At 43.2% G+C, this 16,962-nt stretch overlaps 1 protein-coding gene across 8 annotated transcripts in view; it reads left to right on the top strand.

Moving 5' to 3' along the window:
* dlgap2b (discs, large (Drosophila) homolog-associated protein 2b) overlaps positions 1–16,962 on the top strand; it is a 98,295-nt gene that overhangs the window by 905 nt on the left and 80,428 nt on the right. Inside the window, exon 1 of one of the 8 annotated variants that reach the window (XM_076755681.1) lies at positions 4,260–5,086. The exons of the other annotated variants lie outside the window; for them this stretch is intronic. The gene's annotated coding sequence lies outside the window, so the exon portion shown is untranslated. Of the gene's footprint in view, positions 1–4,259; positions 5,087–16,962 lie in introns of those variants that run through there. 8 annotated transcript variants of the gene reach the window in all.

Raw genomic sequence — 16,962 nt, 5'->3', positions numbered from 1 at the left:
AGGTGGGAGGGGTGATGAAGTCAAACTGAAAGAGGAGGATGTCATCCTCGCTAACAGGCGGCTTCCTTTCCATTTACATGTTGTGTAATGGCTCTATATGTGGGGGCAGCTTCCTCGTTACTGTCCAGCGATGAGTCTGAGGAGGAGGGTCAGGCCACTTCGGTTTGCTGACCATGTTTGTGTAGTTTGGTCAGAAAAGATAAGTCTGATGATATTCTATATTTTTCTTACATCAACAGTCCCATAAAGAAAAGGCCAAAGTGATCACACTAGATTCTGCAGACACCACAGGCGCCCATTTCTGTCCAAAAATGAGTAAAAATCCATGTTCATTGCAAACACAGGCTCTGTGATAAAGTGCACGTTTTACCATATTTCAGGTTTAGCCTGCTGGGAGTATCTTGCTTTGACTTCCAGCTGCCTTATGAATGAAACCGGGAGGAAAAATGCTGAATGTGGATGAATTTGAAGATTTAGATCACAGCATCGTGGCAGCTGAATCTATAAAGAAGAACATCTCAGTGTGGTTCTTTAAAAACTTAATGTTATTATCAGATGTTAAAAAGTCAAAAGCTTGTTTCCAAATTGCTCTAGCACCATGTTTTTCTTAGACACGTGCACTTGCACCTGTCGTAAACAATAAAAAATAGGTGTTCCTGTGTTTTGGCACACAAGTATAATATAAACACGACATCAGCCATGAATAATTCACTTTAAAAATATACATAAAACTATTCTTCAACTTCACTGGCATCTGAACATATATGACGTAATGACACAAGCAATTTACCTTATCGTATCGAGTCAATCCTTCATACGCCATGCTGGTGGCATAAAGTCAGCGACAAACCAAGTCCCTGCTAATCAACAAAAGCACTTTTTAATTCATTTTGAGTTGTTTTTGCTTAAAACTACAGTGCCCAGCAGTGCATATAAATAATACAGCCTCTTTTTAATGAAACTGTAGATTTGCGACCTGTTTTAAAGTGACTTCTTTAGTGGATATCAATGGGATTTGGGCTGAAAAGCTACAGACAAGCTGTGGAAGTGAGGCAGTTTTGTGTGTTTTCAAAGTCTAACTTAAGCTGTATTAATTGATTTTTTTGGCCACATGGGGGCAGCACAAGCTGTTAACTCCACCTTGACCTATTATCACCTAATAAAGTTGATATGGTGAACGTGTTAGCAGTAAACAGGCTCAGAAACATTAGCATTCCTCAGGAGTCATGTTTTTGTCCACCTGATGGATGTAAATCCAACATTTTTTCTCTCTCCACCGACTCCTGAGAAAACTACCTGCCTCTAGTTCATAACATCTCCATTCTGTTGACCAGCTAATTACTAACTTTGCCATTTGGTGCTGCGCAGGAAGTGTACTGCAGGTCTATCAGAGCTTTTTTAAATGTAAACGGCCGCCTATTGAGGCTGGAAAGTACGCTGATAACAGCAGCGAATCAGAACCAGCACAGTAAATTTGTTGGCTGAAACATCAAGCTGTCAGATGCTGAAATGCTCTGCAGGTTTGAGGAGAACTGTAGTCAACCTGGTGCATGATTAAGACCCTTAAAAAGCACAGGTAGGTAAAGACAGCAAATCAATCTCACGCAGTGTGATGGAGGCGGAGGCGTCGGCTGTCATGATGTGTGGACACTTTGGGCATCGAGCATGAAGGAGATCGTCCTTAATTAGCTGAACTCTGCAGGACTCCTTCTCTCAGCAGAGGTCGGAGTGCTGAGAAGCATCCAGGGAAAAAGCACTGCAGGGGTCCGCTGCTTTTCTCTTGGCATTTTTTGGGCATCGTAGGTGATCAAATGCTGCCTCACATCAGCACAAACCTCAAATTCTATCACCGTCACTGTGATGCTTTTGAAGCCAAAGGCCAAGACGAAACCATGAAAGCTTTTCAAGTTTTAATTTCGTGAATTTTCATTTACGTGGTTATAAATACCACAGACTGACACAAGAGTATTCCCATGACTTGTTGGTGCATATTTCACCGATGAGCAAACATTTTGAGGTCAGGTTTGGCTATTTTTACACCGTCCTGCTCATTCATATCTCAGGTACGTTTTGCACATGTAGCCCAACTTTAATCATTAGCTTGCATCTGCAGTGTTGCAGGTTCGTTCTAAGTCAGAGCACTGAGATAAAGAGGATAAACAGCACTGGCTGCTCTCAGATGATCACGTATGTGTTAATTGTGCTCTGAAAATGGGCTGACGGTAGAGTTTCAGTACAAGCACACATGAGAGATTATCTGTGAGTTAATCATGTGTAGGGTCCTACTGTGCTCTTACAGGCTTTGTCAGCACAAAGGCTCCAGATGAAGTGAATGTGGATCCAGGAACATCTCTGCTTGTTTGATGTGCGTAACCTAAAGAACTGTTCCAAGTTTTTTTTTTTTTTTTGTTTCCACTTTATCGGCCATCTGCAGAACTTGCTCTCCATCACACCTTACTCATCATTTTCTCAAGGTTGAGGCAGAATGTTAACGACTGTGTGGATCCATTTAAGGAATGTAAAGCAAGCAGGGCAAGCGGCAGGAGCAGCAGTGCAGTTTATGACCTTCTGTGCAAGAGATTAAACTTTAGAAATGAGCATGATGAAGATTTGAAATTTAAGATGTTTTTGTGGCTTTTAATCTAGGACAGGATTCTGGCATAAATGTGTAAATCTGTCATATCTCCTGAAAGACTTCAGATCAGAGTCACACCACTAGGTGGGACTGTTTACCTGGTAACATATCAAATTGCTGCCATGACAAACATACTGGGGTGTTTCAAAAACTGGCCATTTCAGAATCCGCTACAGATGCCGTGTTACTTTGGAAACATGAATTTTAGCTGGCTGTCTTACGCTGCTCGACAGTTTGTGTAAGCAGCAGTGAAAGGGTGCATTTATTAAGAGTAAAAGCAAAGGAATCACTCGAGCATGAGGGCTGCATTCTGTAAGGTTTTAAATGAGGATTTTTGTCATAGTTATATTCAAGCTGTCCTAATTATTTCAGTGCAGCAGCAGCACTTGTGTTCAATGATTGATGAATGGCTATTTGGTGAAATAACAACCAGAAGGGTTGACCAAGAATAACCAAAGGGTTATTCCCACTATAGAATTAAATATCTTCCCATTTTCACTTTTTTAGATTATGCTCTCAAAATGAAAGAGTTTGCCAAATCATAAGGGCCACATACAGTATTCTAATGGCATTTGGCTACTGTACAAACTGTCTCATACTTATCTATAGTGTCTACCTGAGGGTAAAAGCTCAAAAATGTGGGATCCTTATTAATCTGCAGAGCTTTGCTCTTTACATTTAAATCATATTTCTCACTTCGGGCTTCCATAGTCTCTAGATCTTTGTGTACAAAATGCTTTAGCAAACTGAGACAGTGATACATACGCTATATATTTTTCTTATTTTAGCTTTATTTGAGACTGGACAGAGACAGGAACAGATTTAAAGAATTTCCAAACCTTCAAATTTAACTTAAACTCTTAAAAATCTGTAGAGGGTTGATCTGCTGGCTGGAGGGACTCTGGAGTTTGTTCCATAGGATATACACATTCGATTGCAGCATTGTCAGCAAACTTCATGAGTAACGCCACACAAGAACTCAAAGTCCCACAGATCTGTGGGTCGAACGCTCTTGTGGCTTTGCAAACGTTCACCTGAAAATAACTCATCTGACGATATTCCCCTTATTGTGGGTTTGAGCTCTTAAACACATTCTGTGTTTCCTTGTCCGTGTCCAAGCAGTCCTTCCATCTGCTGGTACGTCTTTTCACCTCGTGAAGGAGCAGTCATTTTTCTCTTGAGCAGCACCTCGACTCCTTCAGAATACCAATAAGTCTTCCATTAGGCCTGAAATCAATATGATCCTTCCCAAATCTGTATTTATACCTTTCTTGGATTGTCTCTCAAACCTTAGAAGCTCTGCTGCGCCGTAGGACAGTGAAGAGGCTGGTGAAGGAGGGAGGACGTGAGGGGAATGTGACCTGGAGATCAAGTGGTCTGCTGGCTGGTGGAATTTGCGGTTCTAGAGGTAGTCTAAGGACTTTGAAAGAAAGGAAATGTGTTCAAGTCTCGTCATGTAATTGGCTTGGACCGCTGCAGTGTTGACCACAAGTGGAAGCATCAGTTTTTGGCGTGCTTCTCTGTGCATCCTGTTGTTCAGTTTTGTGAAACTTTCTACTTTTTTTTTTCTTTTTTTGGATGCCATTTAAACACCTGCACATGGCCCGAGAAACGTGTCTGATCTTGGTGACGTCAGCAGGGTCCCGACAAGACCAGGAAACGACTCCCTCCCTTTCGGCCGGAGAAGTGATGTCATCGCAGGGAAAGCGTGAGGTTGGCTGAGGCTTTATTGAGCTTGACGTTTTATTACCAAGACCACCAGATGTATGATCACATGCACCAGTCGGTACGAGGACACAGAGCAGGAAAAGTGTGGGCCAAATGACATGGGAACACATTTGTGACTTGTTCTGAACCCCCCCGAGAGGGAAAAGGAGTGTGAGGCAAAGGCACACAGAGCGGCAGAGATGCAGATTGAAACCTAGAGGGGACGAGGGACGGCATGAGTGTGCATGCTGATGGGGATAGGAGCGTGTGGAGCTACAGAGCTGCAGAATCCTGAATCCAGCAGATGGAGACTCCGTGTCCTTGTTTTGCGGTGATCTGCGGGAGCAACATGCAGCTCGCGCCGCTGCCTCGCACTGCTGCAGTGGAGGAGTAAATGCGGAGCCCAACACTGCTCCAGGTGATCCACAGCAGCCCAGCCCGGCAGACTGCTCCCTCCTCAGCCTTCCCTCTCCTCCTCCTCTTCCTCCTCCTTCTCCTCCTCCACCTCCTCCTCCTCTTCCTCCTCCTCCACCTCCTCCTCCTCCTCTGTCAGTGCTCCGTTCCTGTGAGGGCTTTGAAAAAAATAACCAGAAAGGAGCAGAAAAACAGAGGAGAAATCCTGCTTTCCCCCTCCGTTCTCAGATGTGAACCACCTCTGCATGACTGTCCACCGCTTCCCTGTCATCGCGTGAAGACGCGCCGCATATGTGCTCCAATGTCTCCGGAACATAGACTCACTGCAAGGTAAGAAGACTTGGACTTATCCAGAAAAACGTCTCCACTCTTTGCTTTTTTTCTTGAGATATTTTCTGTGCAACTGTTTCAGCCTTCTGTGTGTGAGTGTGAATTTAACAGGTAGATGAGAAGTTGCCACAGCAGATTAGGTCATTAGTATTCATCGCAACGGATAGAAACTGAAAAAAGCTCTCAGAGGTAAATCTTTGCCGGTTATGACCAAATACATCTGGTTCGGTTTTGGAGGAAAGGCATCTCTTCTTCCCCTCAATCACAGCGATCCGTGCAGGTGTGTGTGTTCTTATGTGTGTGTGTGTGTGTGTGTGTGTGTGTGTGTGTGCGTGTGTGTGTGTAACAGAATCCAGCAGGGTGGGAGGGAGCGCTCCTCAACCAGGCTTCTCGATGGGCAACAAGGGGATTTTCATCTTGACAATGTGGCCAAACAGCTTTCCATCGATCCTCCTATGCCCACTAATGTCGGCAGAATCTCTGGCTTCAAAGTAACTGACAGCCTTGTCTTGGTTAATGGTACCAATCGTGAATCATTATGTAATCAATTCTGTTTGGTTACAGAGAGAGCAAAATCCTCCTAATTTATGTGTTTGTATTCATGCTTTATCTTTCATAGACAGAAAGAATTCAGGATGTTGAGAGGAAACAAAGGGGAGATGAGGATAACGACAGCGGGTAGATGGGGACGGGGCATGGGGCGGGGGGGGGGGGGGGGGGGGCTTGTGGGAGAACTTGCTCCATCACTCTGTGATTTCGGAAACCTGCTAGCCAACAGCTGACCGCTGCGATCCCTCTGAAATCCTTCAATCTCTCAATCACGTTAGGTCGGAAGCCTCAAAGGCTACACCTGTAAGTGAGTACACATAATGAGGGTTCATCACTTTCTCCTTTCTCCACACACACACACACACACACACACACACACTCTTACCCTTCCTAATGCCATAATAAGAGATGGAGTCTAGCTGGTGCTGCAGCGATATCCAAATCCTGCATTCTGCTAGTTGACAGGGCTTTAGGGCTTTTTTATGTGTGTGTGTGTGTGTGTGTGTGTGTGTGTGTGTGTGTGTGCGAGTTGAAACCTTTGACAGTGTCTTGCATTCCTGTTTAGCTCCTGTATTTGCTTGTCCAGAAAAGCACAAATGTGTTAGTTATTTCCTGAAAAAAAAAAAAAAAAAATTACACTAAACGTACCTTCATGCTCATTCATGCTTGCATACAGATCAGATCGCAGGCCAGGCTTTTTTTTATAACATCCCTGTGATATGCAGCAGTGGTTTGACGGATAGTATTTGTCACTGGAAGCATTAATCCTCATGTCTCGACACATGCGAGAACACACGCAAACAGTTCGTACAGCATTTGCCCTTGCAACAAGCTCCATCTCCTGACACACTGTACATACAGCGAGCTACAGACACACCTACACATGCAGGCGCACTCGGACAGCTGTGTGGACTGAATCAGGCTGCTTCCATGTGTAGCAAGGTGTCTGGCTGAGGTGGTCGTTTGTCATGTGTGGCATTAGGATGCAGAGGAGGATCTCTGAGGAGCAGAGTCTCAGCTCCTCGCTTCTCCCAGGCGGCTTCTTACTGCTCTGATTCTCCAGCAGATACACTGGCAACCTGAAACGGCTCATTTAGCCGCTTTTCTGCAAAAAGCATGCAGCTCCCAGCAACAGTCAGCCCCTAGAGGCTGCGATGTTTATGACACACAACAGCATGGAAATGCTGGACGAAATGGACAACATACTCACCAACTGATTAGACTGGAGGCTCTCTGTTGCAATTGGGAGATACGCTTACTTTTGCAGAGACTCAGATGAGAAGACTGGTATCCCTGTACATATTGCAATCAGCTGAACACCCTTCACCTTAGTCCACGTTTCTAAGAGTGTAAGAGAACCAGTGGCCTTTAGTTAGAGCCAGTGTTTGGTTTGTCCATTCTAGGCTACTGTAGAAACATGACGGTGCAACATGGTGGACTCCGTGGAAGAGGCCCTACTCCCTCTGTAGATATAAAGAGCTCATTCTGAGGTAATGATAAGACAATAAGACATCTTTTCAAGTGATTATACACCAATGAAAACATAATTCTGAGTGTTGTAGTTTTATTGCCTGCGAATTGAAGAAGTAAACTTTTGAGAGTGTAGGTCAGTGGGATGTCTTGGCAAAATCATTTGGATTCATCCGTTGAGGCTGAATGAATGAATGTCCAAAGCCAAGTTGGCTACCTGGCCAGTAGTTGTTGACATGTGGACCAAGCAGCTAGACAGGCAGACAGACTAATGGTTCGACTAACAGACAGATCTAATCGAATATTGTTAGAGCTCTTTTCTACATCATCCTTCATTGCTGACACCTGGCACTGGACCTGACAGTGGTTCAGTTTGGATGAAAAATCCTCTGCATGTGATTCTGTTATGTCACGCTCAAGATTTCTGTAGGACACCACTGCTTGCTTTCTGTGTCCTGACAGGACAAAGGACGAGTCAGTCATTTGACAGTTTATGAAACGGCTAATTTGTTTATATCCCCTTGTCGTTTGACACACAGAGAGTGTGTGTGTGTTTGTTTTTAGGATTAATGCTGCAGTACATCTTGGTGTTGATGGCATCTTTTCTCTTTGTTTTGCTGCGGGGGATTGGAGGTCAGCATAGAATGATTAACCAGCCATTAACTGACGAGCTGATTCATTGCCGGGTGCAGAGTAGGACAACAATAGAAACAACAGTCAGTTCTGTTGAATCTAACGTGATAACCCACATGATCATTTGTAACATTGCTTTTTGTCTGATCCACGTTCTTACAACAGTCAGTGCTGTGGTGCATCTGTGCTGCATGATCAAGACGTCACCTGAAACTCAAACTGGCACTGCTGGGCTGATTTCTTACTTATGTATTCTATTGAAGAAGCTCGGCTTCCTGATGGTGGCGCCATGGCTTTGTCTTCATTCATGGTGGTGATGGCTGTGCACGTTAACCACAGACGCTAGCATTAATTCCAATCTGCAAACATAAAACATTAAAAATTTTGCAGTTTATTGCGTCAGTCTGTCTGCTGAGCTGCACAAAATTGCTCTTTTACCCCCCCATTGATTTCAACGATGGAAATAAATCAGTAATCATTTTTCTGTAACAGTGATAACCGTGAGAAATTGGGGTGTTGATGACAGCCACCTCAGGGAATGACACTTTCCTGAGATCCTGCAATTAACTTGTGTTTTAATGATGCTTTCTTTCAGCAGCTTACCTATTTAGATCTTAAACTGCCACAACTCTTTTCTCCGTCTCGTCACCATCTCGCTAGTGACACCTTGGCATTTTCTCTGCTTAATGTCAGTGTCAACAATACAAAAGGTAAAATTGAATTTGAGTTTAAAGTAAAACAAGAACAGAAAATACTCACTTGTACTTCCACTATTAAAAAACAGTAGGTTTGTCTGAGACATTTTTCCTGGTATTTGATTATAAATTTGAGATATTAACTCTTTAACATTGCATGTCTTCTCTGAGCAGCAGGTATTTTCACATCACACACACATACTTACCTTCACTATAAACTATATTGGTTGGACTGTCATTTTCCTTTAATTAATGATTAATTAAGAAGATACTTTCTTGATTGACAACGAATCATTTGGTCTATTAAATATCAGTACATGTCTTGCTTCATCCAACCCAGAATATTCTATTTACAGTCATATAAAAGATAGAAAAGCAGCACATCCTCACATTTGAGAGGCTGGAACAGAATATTTGACAGTTTTGCTTGAAAAAGGACTCAATCCAGTCGCTTAACTGAGCAGTAATTGTCATCTGTTGTATTCTTGTCTACAGTGTACCTTTATTCGTTTGCTGCTGCAGTTATCCAAGACCCCCCACGGGGATCATTGAAGTTTCACCTCTGTTATCTTAATGTTTCCCAGGCACCTGATGTTAAAAAAAAAATCAAAGAGAAGCTGGATGGAAATGACCAGAAATCTAGTTTCCAGTTTTAATCCCTCCTCGTGGTGCTCGGTACAATACCATGTTAGGTAGCGAGCGAAGCTGTGTGGGTGTATGAGTGAGTGGAAGAGTGAATATGAGTTGGAATATAGAGAGCATAGAGAGAAAGCTGGATATTGGCAGCAGAAAGCACGATTGACACTATTTATTGTTTTTGATGAGTGTAAACACGTACTCTGCTGTTCACATTTGACCAAAGGAGATGACTGTGGATTACATACATTTCAGGAGATGTGGTTCAGTGTCTTGGAGGCCATAAAAATGGTTTGTGCATGTATTTTGCCAACATAAGGTTGATGTGACAGAGAAGCAGCGATAGCATGAATGCTTGGTACTACCATTTGAGCATCAGCCTTGAATTTCTCTCTGCACTGTTAATTTCATGGTAAATGACTGAATATCAGTTGGAAACAGTGAAAGGCTTCTCTGCATCACACTACATCTTATAGCTCAGCAAGACTACAGTGAGAGCCACTTTATCCAACTCTCAGGCTTCGAGCTCTGCGGGATTTCAAGGCAGCATCAACAGCAAATTCTTAGAAATTCAGGGAGTTTATTTAAATTCAATACCCTCTTTTATTCTTCGTCAGTGCGTCATCAACGCTTCTGACTTGAGAATCAGCTGTCAGTTTGCTGTACAAAATCCAGGCGGTAAAACGGTAAATGTGAGGCGTTTGCAGGAAAATCCACGGCAGGCAAAGACGACTCTGCGTGAGCCTGCGTGAAAGTCGGCATTGATCAGCCTGAGGAGAGTCTCTCCTGTCCAAGTCCAATCAGCTAGTTGGAGTGTATCAACTCACTAAAGCACGAGGAAACCCCTCATCCAGGTGTGTGTGTGTTTTCGGTGAAAAATCTGTTGCAATTAATAATGGAATCAACCTCCTGGTGTGTGGTGTGGTTTGGCTTCCCTAATGAGGACTGGATTCATCCTCGGTCTCTGACAGTACGCTGACTGGAATATGCTGCTCTCCAGCCTGTTTCCATGGAGATACTCAGGAGCTGTAGCGTTTTTTTTTTTTTTTCTCCCCCCCCCTTCTGCTGTACGATCTACCAAACAGTGCTGCTTCACAAGAGGGATCTGGGCCAGGGTGTGCATGTGTGTGCGTGGGATATAACGATGCGTTAGCGGGCACACAAACACGTATCGCGCCATTGACGGATACGCTTATGCTATTGTGGTAGTAATAAGCTCTACGGCAGTGAACGTGCAAGTGTGTGTGCGTGTTGCAGCTCAGCATCTCCAGCAGTGTGATTGTACAGTGTGTTAGTGTGTGTCTATGTGTTGTACTCTCTCTCCTGGTGTGTCATGCTAGTAGTAGCTGCTAATCCTGAAGCTCTGCTGTCGCAAATGCCCAAGTGTGAGGGTGTTCGTGTGTCACTGTGTTACGAAGGCTGAATTATCAGGCGTGCATGATACTCTGAGTGGTCATTGACAGATTATGTGTGTGTGTGTGTGTGTGTGTGTGTGTTGTGTATGTGAGATAGTGAGTCAGAGTGACAGAAAGAGTGAGATCAGGAGAGAGGTTAGAGAGAGAGAGACGGAGAAACAGAAGGTGACAAACCAGGATTTAATGAATGTAGAAAATGTTGGTTGACTGTGAACCGTGAACAATGTAATCTCATTGAAAAAAAAAAAGGTCCTTCAGCATCCTGCGAGCCACATGTGTGCAGTTATATGTGTGTAGTTACTGTATACATGTACCCCCACAGGGCCGTAAAGCCAGAAACTCAAGCTTCTGTGGTTCTTGCTTACAAGGTGATAAAAGTGACAAGTGATTCCTGGCCAGACAAAGAGGCCACCACAGGGACGGAGCGTGTCGAAAATAGCAGCGAAAAGGATCTTTTTGTCTTGGCAGAATGATGCAGTGCAGACCTGAGCAGAGAGTCCCTGCTGTATGAAGGCCAGGGCAATCCCTGTAGCAACAGGGTTTCTAATCCTGAAGCTCTGCCCTGTCAATACACAGCCTGCATGTGTTTGAAGGGCAGATCCGCCCTTTGATTCATCGACCGTATCTGGTCGTTTTGTGGGTGTTGCTGCTTGGTTTTGCCAGGAGGGCATGGCAATTAAGATATGCCCTGTGTAAACTTCTCAGACGAACCTTTAATTGGTTACTGCTCGCTACAGCTGCCAAAATCCGAACATATTCAGTTAGCTATCACAGAGGAGCCGAAAATATTCATATAGTGGAAGAGCCAGGGAATTTTTGGAATTAAAATATGATCATAACAGAATTGTTGGCGATTACTTTTCTGTTGCTCTTCTAATTGATTGACATCAGCACTGATTGATTCAACTCTACATATCTTTTAGCTCTGTTTTTGGTCACTACCAACTCCTGAGAGACATGTCTGACTACCTATCTGCAGCAGGTAGCTGTGTACACTACCTGCTCAGCACCAAATGACAGAGTTATCAACTAACTGGTGAACATAAATGAGCCTTTAGCAGCTAAACAGTCAGATATTTCTCTCAGGAGTTGGTGGAGACCAAAAACAGAGCTAAAAGAGAGTGAACTGATGAACCCACTCAAGCTTGGAAAAGCACAGGGGAGCTGCAGATTCAAGTGAGAACTCTCTGCAGGTTCATCACTATGGGTGACTCCTTTATAAAAGCAATGTATATTTTGTGATTATTTAAATACTCAGAAAATTTGATAGTTTGATTGGTGGCTAGTTCGTTTTTTTGTGGGAGTGGTTGGACATCTAGGTGGCTACGGCCCTGCCTAAAATACACAAACGTTCCCAAACAGACAAATAGAAAAGCAGATATTAGATAAAAACTGAAAACGGATACATAAAACAATTATGTTCTCGATCTGATATTTGATTTTGCATTTGAAATTCATACAAAGTAAAAGAGACTCAGCTTTTTTGACCTATGTAGTTTTAACCTGTGCGCTATGATGCATGAAATTGATTTGTGTGTGTGTGTGTGTTCTCCCTGGCAGCATCCACAGTGAACATCTCCATAGCTGATAATAGGATATACCGTGTGTGGTGTTAGCCTGTAGAGAAGCCGGGTGGCAGCAGTCATCTCAGTGTATCGCACTCTGGGGAGCGCTTATAGGATCAGTACCAGTCAGAGCAGCAGAGGAGCTGTGTTTGTGTGTGTGTTTGTGTGTGTGGACACTAAGGTTAACACTGCCACACAGGCTTGATCCGTCGCCAGTGCCACAATACCTGCCGTGCGTTAATGGCCAGGGTGTTCTGACTCACGCAGCGCGGCGATGCCGGCCAGGTGGTACATGTCCACACAGGGACTGCAGAGTGCTAATACTAATGTGCTAAACCAGCGCCCAGTCAGGTAAAGGGAAACAGGTGGGGGTGGGGGCCGCTGAGCTCCACGGCCAGGATAAAACCCACCAGCAGGGCATGGCAGGGTGCACCGCTTAGCTGGTTCACTCAGCTGGAAGTTCACATGCTTGCCGTCATGCTCTGCCTCATGTACACTGACATGTGAGCGCGCATGCAAAGCGACAGACAGCGTCTTCAGAAAAGCACTTTTTGCAGGTTTTCTCGAAGCTGCTGTCCTGTAAGAACAGAGCAGCCTCGCATAAACAGTGTTTTCAAACTTCTTTTGTACAAACACAGGTTACACTCTTCAACCGTTCTTTCAACTTTCAAATCACTTTGGCAAATCCTTACCTAGCCTCTAATCAGCAGGCTCTGCCCACTTGGAAACAGCCTATGTAAGAGGTTTTTACTTGACACTAGCAGGCTGCTGGCATACGGCACCCTCCGCCTGGCCTGAACAGCAAACCCTTGGCTCATCACCACAACTTCAGCATGAAAGTGGAATATTAATAAAGTTGGATATTTCACTCAATGGAGATCCATCAAGCCTCTTGTGGGTGTTCTTGAGTTCACTTTTGAGTCCATTTAACAATTAATTTTCATTAACCATTTGAATAAACACTGAAATTGCTGCTCTCACAAGGTTTGGTAAAATGGACTTTACAATGCGGCGCTGCAAATACAGCAATACTGTTTTCCCAAATGTGTTGTGGCACATGCATGAAATGCAGCTGTTCAGGCCTTTTAGCAGCCTCAGCATTCACTAACCGTTTTAATTGCGTGGGATAAGATGGATCTGTTTGTCTTCACAGAAACACAAGAGGCTTAAAGATTGACGCCTGTGCTCCGATGTGTCACGGCACACAGAGGTGAAAACAGTGACAATGCAGTCTGGCATCCCGCTGGTGGTGACAGTTTAATTCAAAACTAATTATGGAAAATTCTGGGGCTTGTCTTGATTTCCTCAACGGAGTCTGCATGAGGTGAGAAGTGTTGACACGCGCCTTTCAGTGGTTAGGATCATACTGTGGAGCAGTGTTTTAAAACACAAATGACAGACGCAGCAGAGATTCTCAGCAAGCTCTGTGATGGCATGCTGGAGTTCTTTTACATCCAACATAACAGGAGTGAAAAGTGAAGTTTTGTGTGTAGCTGACCAGAATCAGAGAGCTCAAATCAAAGTGGCATTGCTGCTTTAACACTGGAGTCTGGCCAGATACCTCTTTGGTATTTTTCTCTGAGACAAGAAAGCTACCACCAGAGGGCAACTCTACCACTTTTCTTGTCAAAATCTGCCAAAAAAAATCTCCCATAATCCTGAGGAAACAGTGTTGATTTGGTAATAGAGAGTATTTGTCTGTCCACAGGGCTTTTAGATTGACCACTTCAGAGACCGGGCATGTATGTGCTGTGTGTCATGCTGTGTGCTGAGAAGAGGGAGAGACAAGTAAAAGCACGCACCTCCTCTCCGAGCCATTATTCCATCAGCCCATTAAAACCAAAAATCAAAGCTCTCTGCTCTTTTGAATCAACACACTTAAGGTGTTTTGGCGCACAATATCAATATCCAACGATGCCATTCAGGAAACAAAATGTGTCGAGTCGGGAAGTGTCACAGTCACCCAGCATGAAAGCGTCCAGTTTATTACCTCCCAGAAGTAGCTATCTTTTGTCAGTTACTTAGAAGCATATCTATAAAAACGACTCAGTTTAACTGGAAGATATTGCATGTACAGAGAAGCAGTGTGTTGTTCTTGGTGTTGACACCATGTCGTCATTTGTGGTCATGGGTTGATCATCTGGACATTCACCCAGAAGAAGCCAAAAGTCAAAGTTTGGTAAACCTTACCAAACTGCATCCATTTCACAACATTACATAGTAGTTACTGGATGTAACTCTAGTTCCATGAGTACCTGCGCCTGTTGTGGGCTCTCTCTTACTGTCGCATACGTCTTTTTAGAGTTGAATGGCAAATGACCTATTCTGTCATTCAGGTGTGAGGACATGTTGCTCTCTCCCCTGCCTTTCCTGTCTGTCTCCAGCTGTCACTATCTCGATAAAGCAGAAATGCTCCCTCAAAAACATCAAGTTTGGAAAAAAGAGCACTTGGAACTTGATATTTCGAGACATCCTGACTTATCAGGTATCAGAATTTTTGTGGAAATTGTGGAAAGGCCTTTTTTGAGATAGGCCCTTGTAACCCTTTAATGCACTGTGCACCTGCAGCCATGCATGTATAGACTCCAGGTGATGCTGCATGCTTTTATCCACATTCGGCAGTAACATGACACGTTGAAATGGCCGTACCTCAGTGGTTACATTACATTACTTTCATTTAGCTAATGCTTTCATTCAAAGTGACCTAAAATAAATAAATTCAACCATGTGGATACAATCCAACAATTTCAAGAATCAGCACATCAAACTTCATCAAATGTGCTGAACTGCTTCAGCAATAAGAGAGTAAATACCTTTGTCTGAACAGGTAACTTTTCAGTGTGCGATGAATGATGTGTAGAGAACAACTGTGCTTTTGTTTTGTTTTGGTGACTCACTCGAATCTAAACAATACCCCCTTTTACAAAGTCTCAATATTTGACAGAATTTGGGTATTGTCAAACGATCACGGCCCTCATCAGTCAATCAGCATGACATCTGGAGGTCTGCCTTGCCGTAGTGGAGGTTGCTGGTCTCTGAGTTCTGTCTAGTAATGAATCACCCTCCTAGAAATACAATTAAGGTACAGTGTGTGTAGACATACTGTACTGATGCCAGATACTCTTAACCATCTATTGTTTTTTTGTGGTCTACATTTGAAGCTCAGTTTCTATGGCAGTATTTATTTGTAGAGGGGAAATGAAAATGCTTGAGCATCCTAATAAAATCTTATCTGGATCTGTCATATGAGCTGCTGCTCAATTTTGTTTGCGTGGAGAAAAACAGCTGTAGAACTACCATGTGTGCTTTTTCTGAAAAGTTTGGATCTTTTACTTGCAAAATAACCATTTACATGAATCACTTAATGCCCTGAAGGGTCCTGATTTGATTTTAGTTCATCATATTTGCCTCTGGACCAGTTATCCAGGCTGTTATCCCAACACAAAACCGCTCACAACAGCAACACTACCACCCAAGGCGCTCTGAAACCAGGACAAAAGCTTGCTATTGTGACTGCAGATGGGCATAATAAGAAATATTGCTGTGTGAAATACCCAGTTTGTGCTTGTGTAATCTCCCTCAGCAGCATCTTTATTAAAATATTCTGTCACTGCAGTGTGCTCTTGGTGTCTTAAGAAGAGACAGCCTCTGTTGAATGTCAGACTGCTTTGACAAATCACACTCGAGTGTGAGAGCCACACTCCTGCTTGCTGATGGAAACACCTTAGCAGGGATCGAAATTCACATAATCAAACAAAAAGCGAACGAAAAACCACGAGGTCTAACTGCTGTAAATTTAAACTAAATGTAGACTGGATGTGCAAAGTCTCAATGTTTAAATCTGGAAGAAGTCTTTGCCTATAAAGTAAGTGAATACCTGAGTTTACAGACTAAACTCAACTCACTGGTAAATAATACTGATATTACAGACAAAAAGAAATGAATTTAAATAAACCAGATATTCTGAATCTGCAGGCACATTTACTCGAATGGTGTTTGAAATACCGAAATCTAGCCAGCAGCCATACCAAGGTACCAGGTAACATAATCCAAGCAGGAATTAACTGGAAAAAAAATCAAAGTATTACATAAGTGGATTTTCTACTGTAGGAGCGTGAGGGCAAGAATGACGACATACAACACCAGTGCTCTTCTTGCTCTTCTATGGAAAAAAAAAAATAAAAAAAATAACGGCTTTCAGGTTGCATTCTGGTAAAGAAACGAAGAAATGGGAAAATACTGTATATTAACCAAGCAAGGGTTTCCTCCAGTGTGAGCCAGAAATTGAGTTTTAAAAGCTACAAATCTCAGCAGCTGGCCAAGTAACCACTGAGTCACCAGCATCCATCGATAATCCTCTCATCCTCCCACACATATACATATATGTTTTTTTTTAATTTTCCCACAAATAGCTAAAGTGAATAACTCACAGCAGCTCAGAAGCATGTGCTTCTAGCTAATGATCATTAGTACGAATGGTTTCAGCAGTGCACAAATAAAACTACACGATCAGAGCTTAAATACATACAGGCAGGCAGAGTGTAGACATCTGGTTACATCAAGAGGCCAAGGGTGGCTGAAGAAGACATCTTGTGCACACTATGTGACGCTTGTTTCTGGAAACTGATTAAGAAGTCAGTAAATAGAGCTAATAGTCATTTGGTGGCATGACAAACTGTATTAGCTATTAGCCTGTTTGATGCATTAAATGTATTATTCACACAGTGTGGTTGGTGGGTGCAAGCAAGTGGGAGGAGTACGGCATCCTGTTTGTTTGCCTAAACTCTTCATGTGGCTTTTTGAAGATGTTCTGTCACATAATTGGATGCTGGTTGAATTTCTGTTCTACATTAATATTGTTTATGAATGTTGGGGTAAAGCTGGCCGGGATTTTGCATAACCTCATTTCTGGG

The sequence above is a fragment of the Chaetodon auriga genome, chromosome 18, assembly GCF_051107435.1.
Source record: "Chaetodon auriga isolate fChaAug3 chromosome 18, fChaAug3.hap1, whole genome shotgun sequence".
NCBI classification, from domain to species: Eukaryota; Metazoa; Chordata; class Actinopteri; order Chaetodontiformes; family Chaetodontidae; genus Chaetodon; species Chaetodon auriga.
The sequence above is the reverse complement of the archived record's forward strand: the minus strand, read 5'-3'. Positions and strand labels throughout refer to the sequence as shown.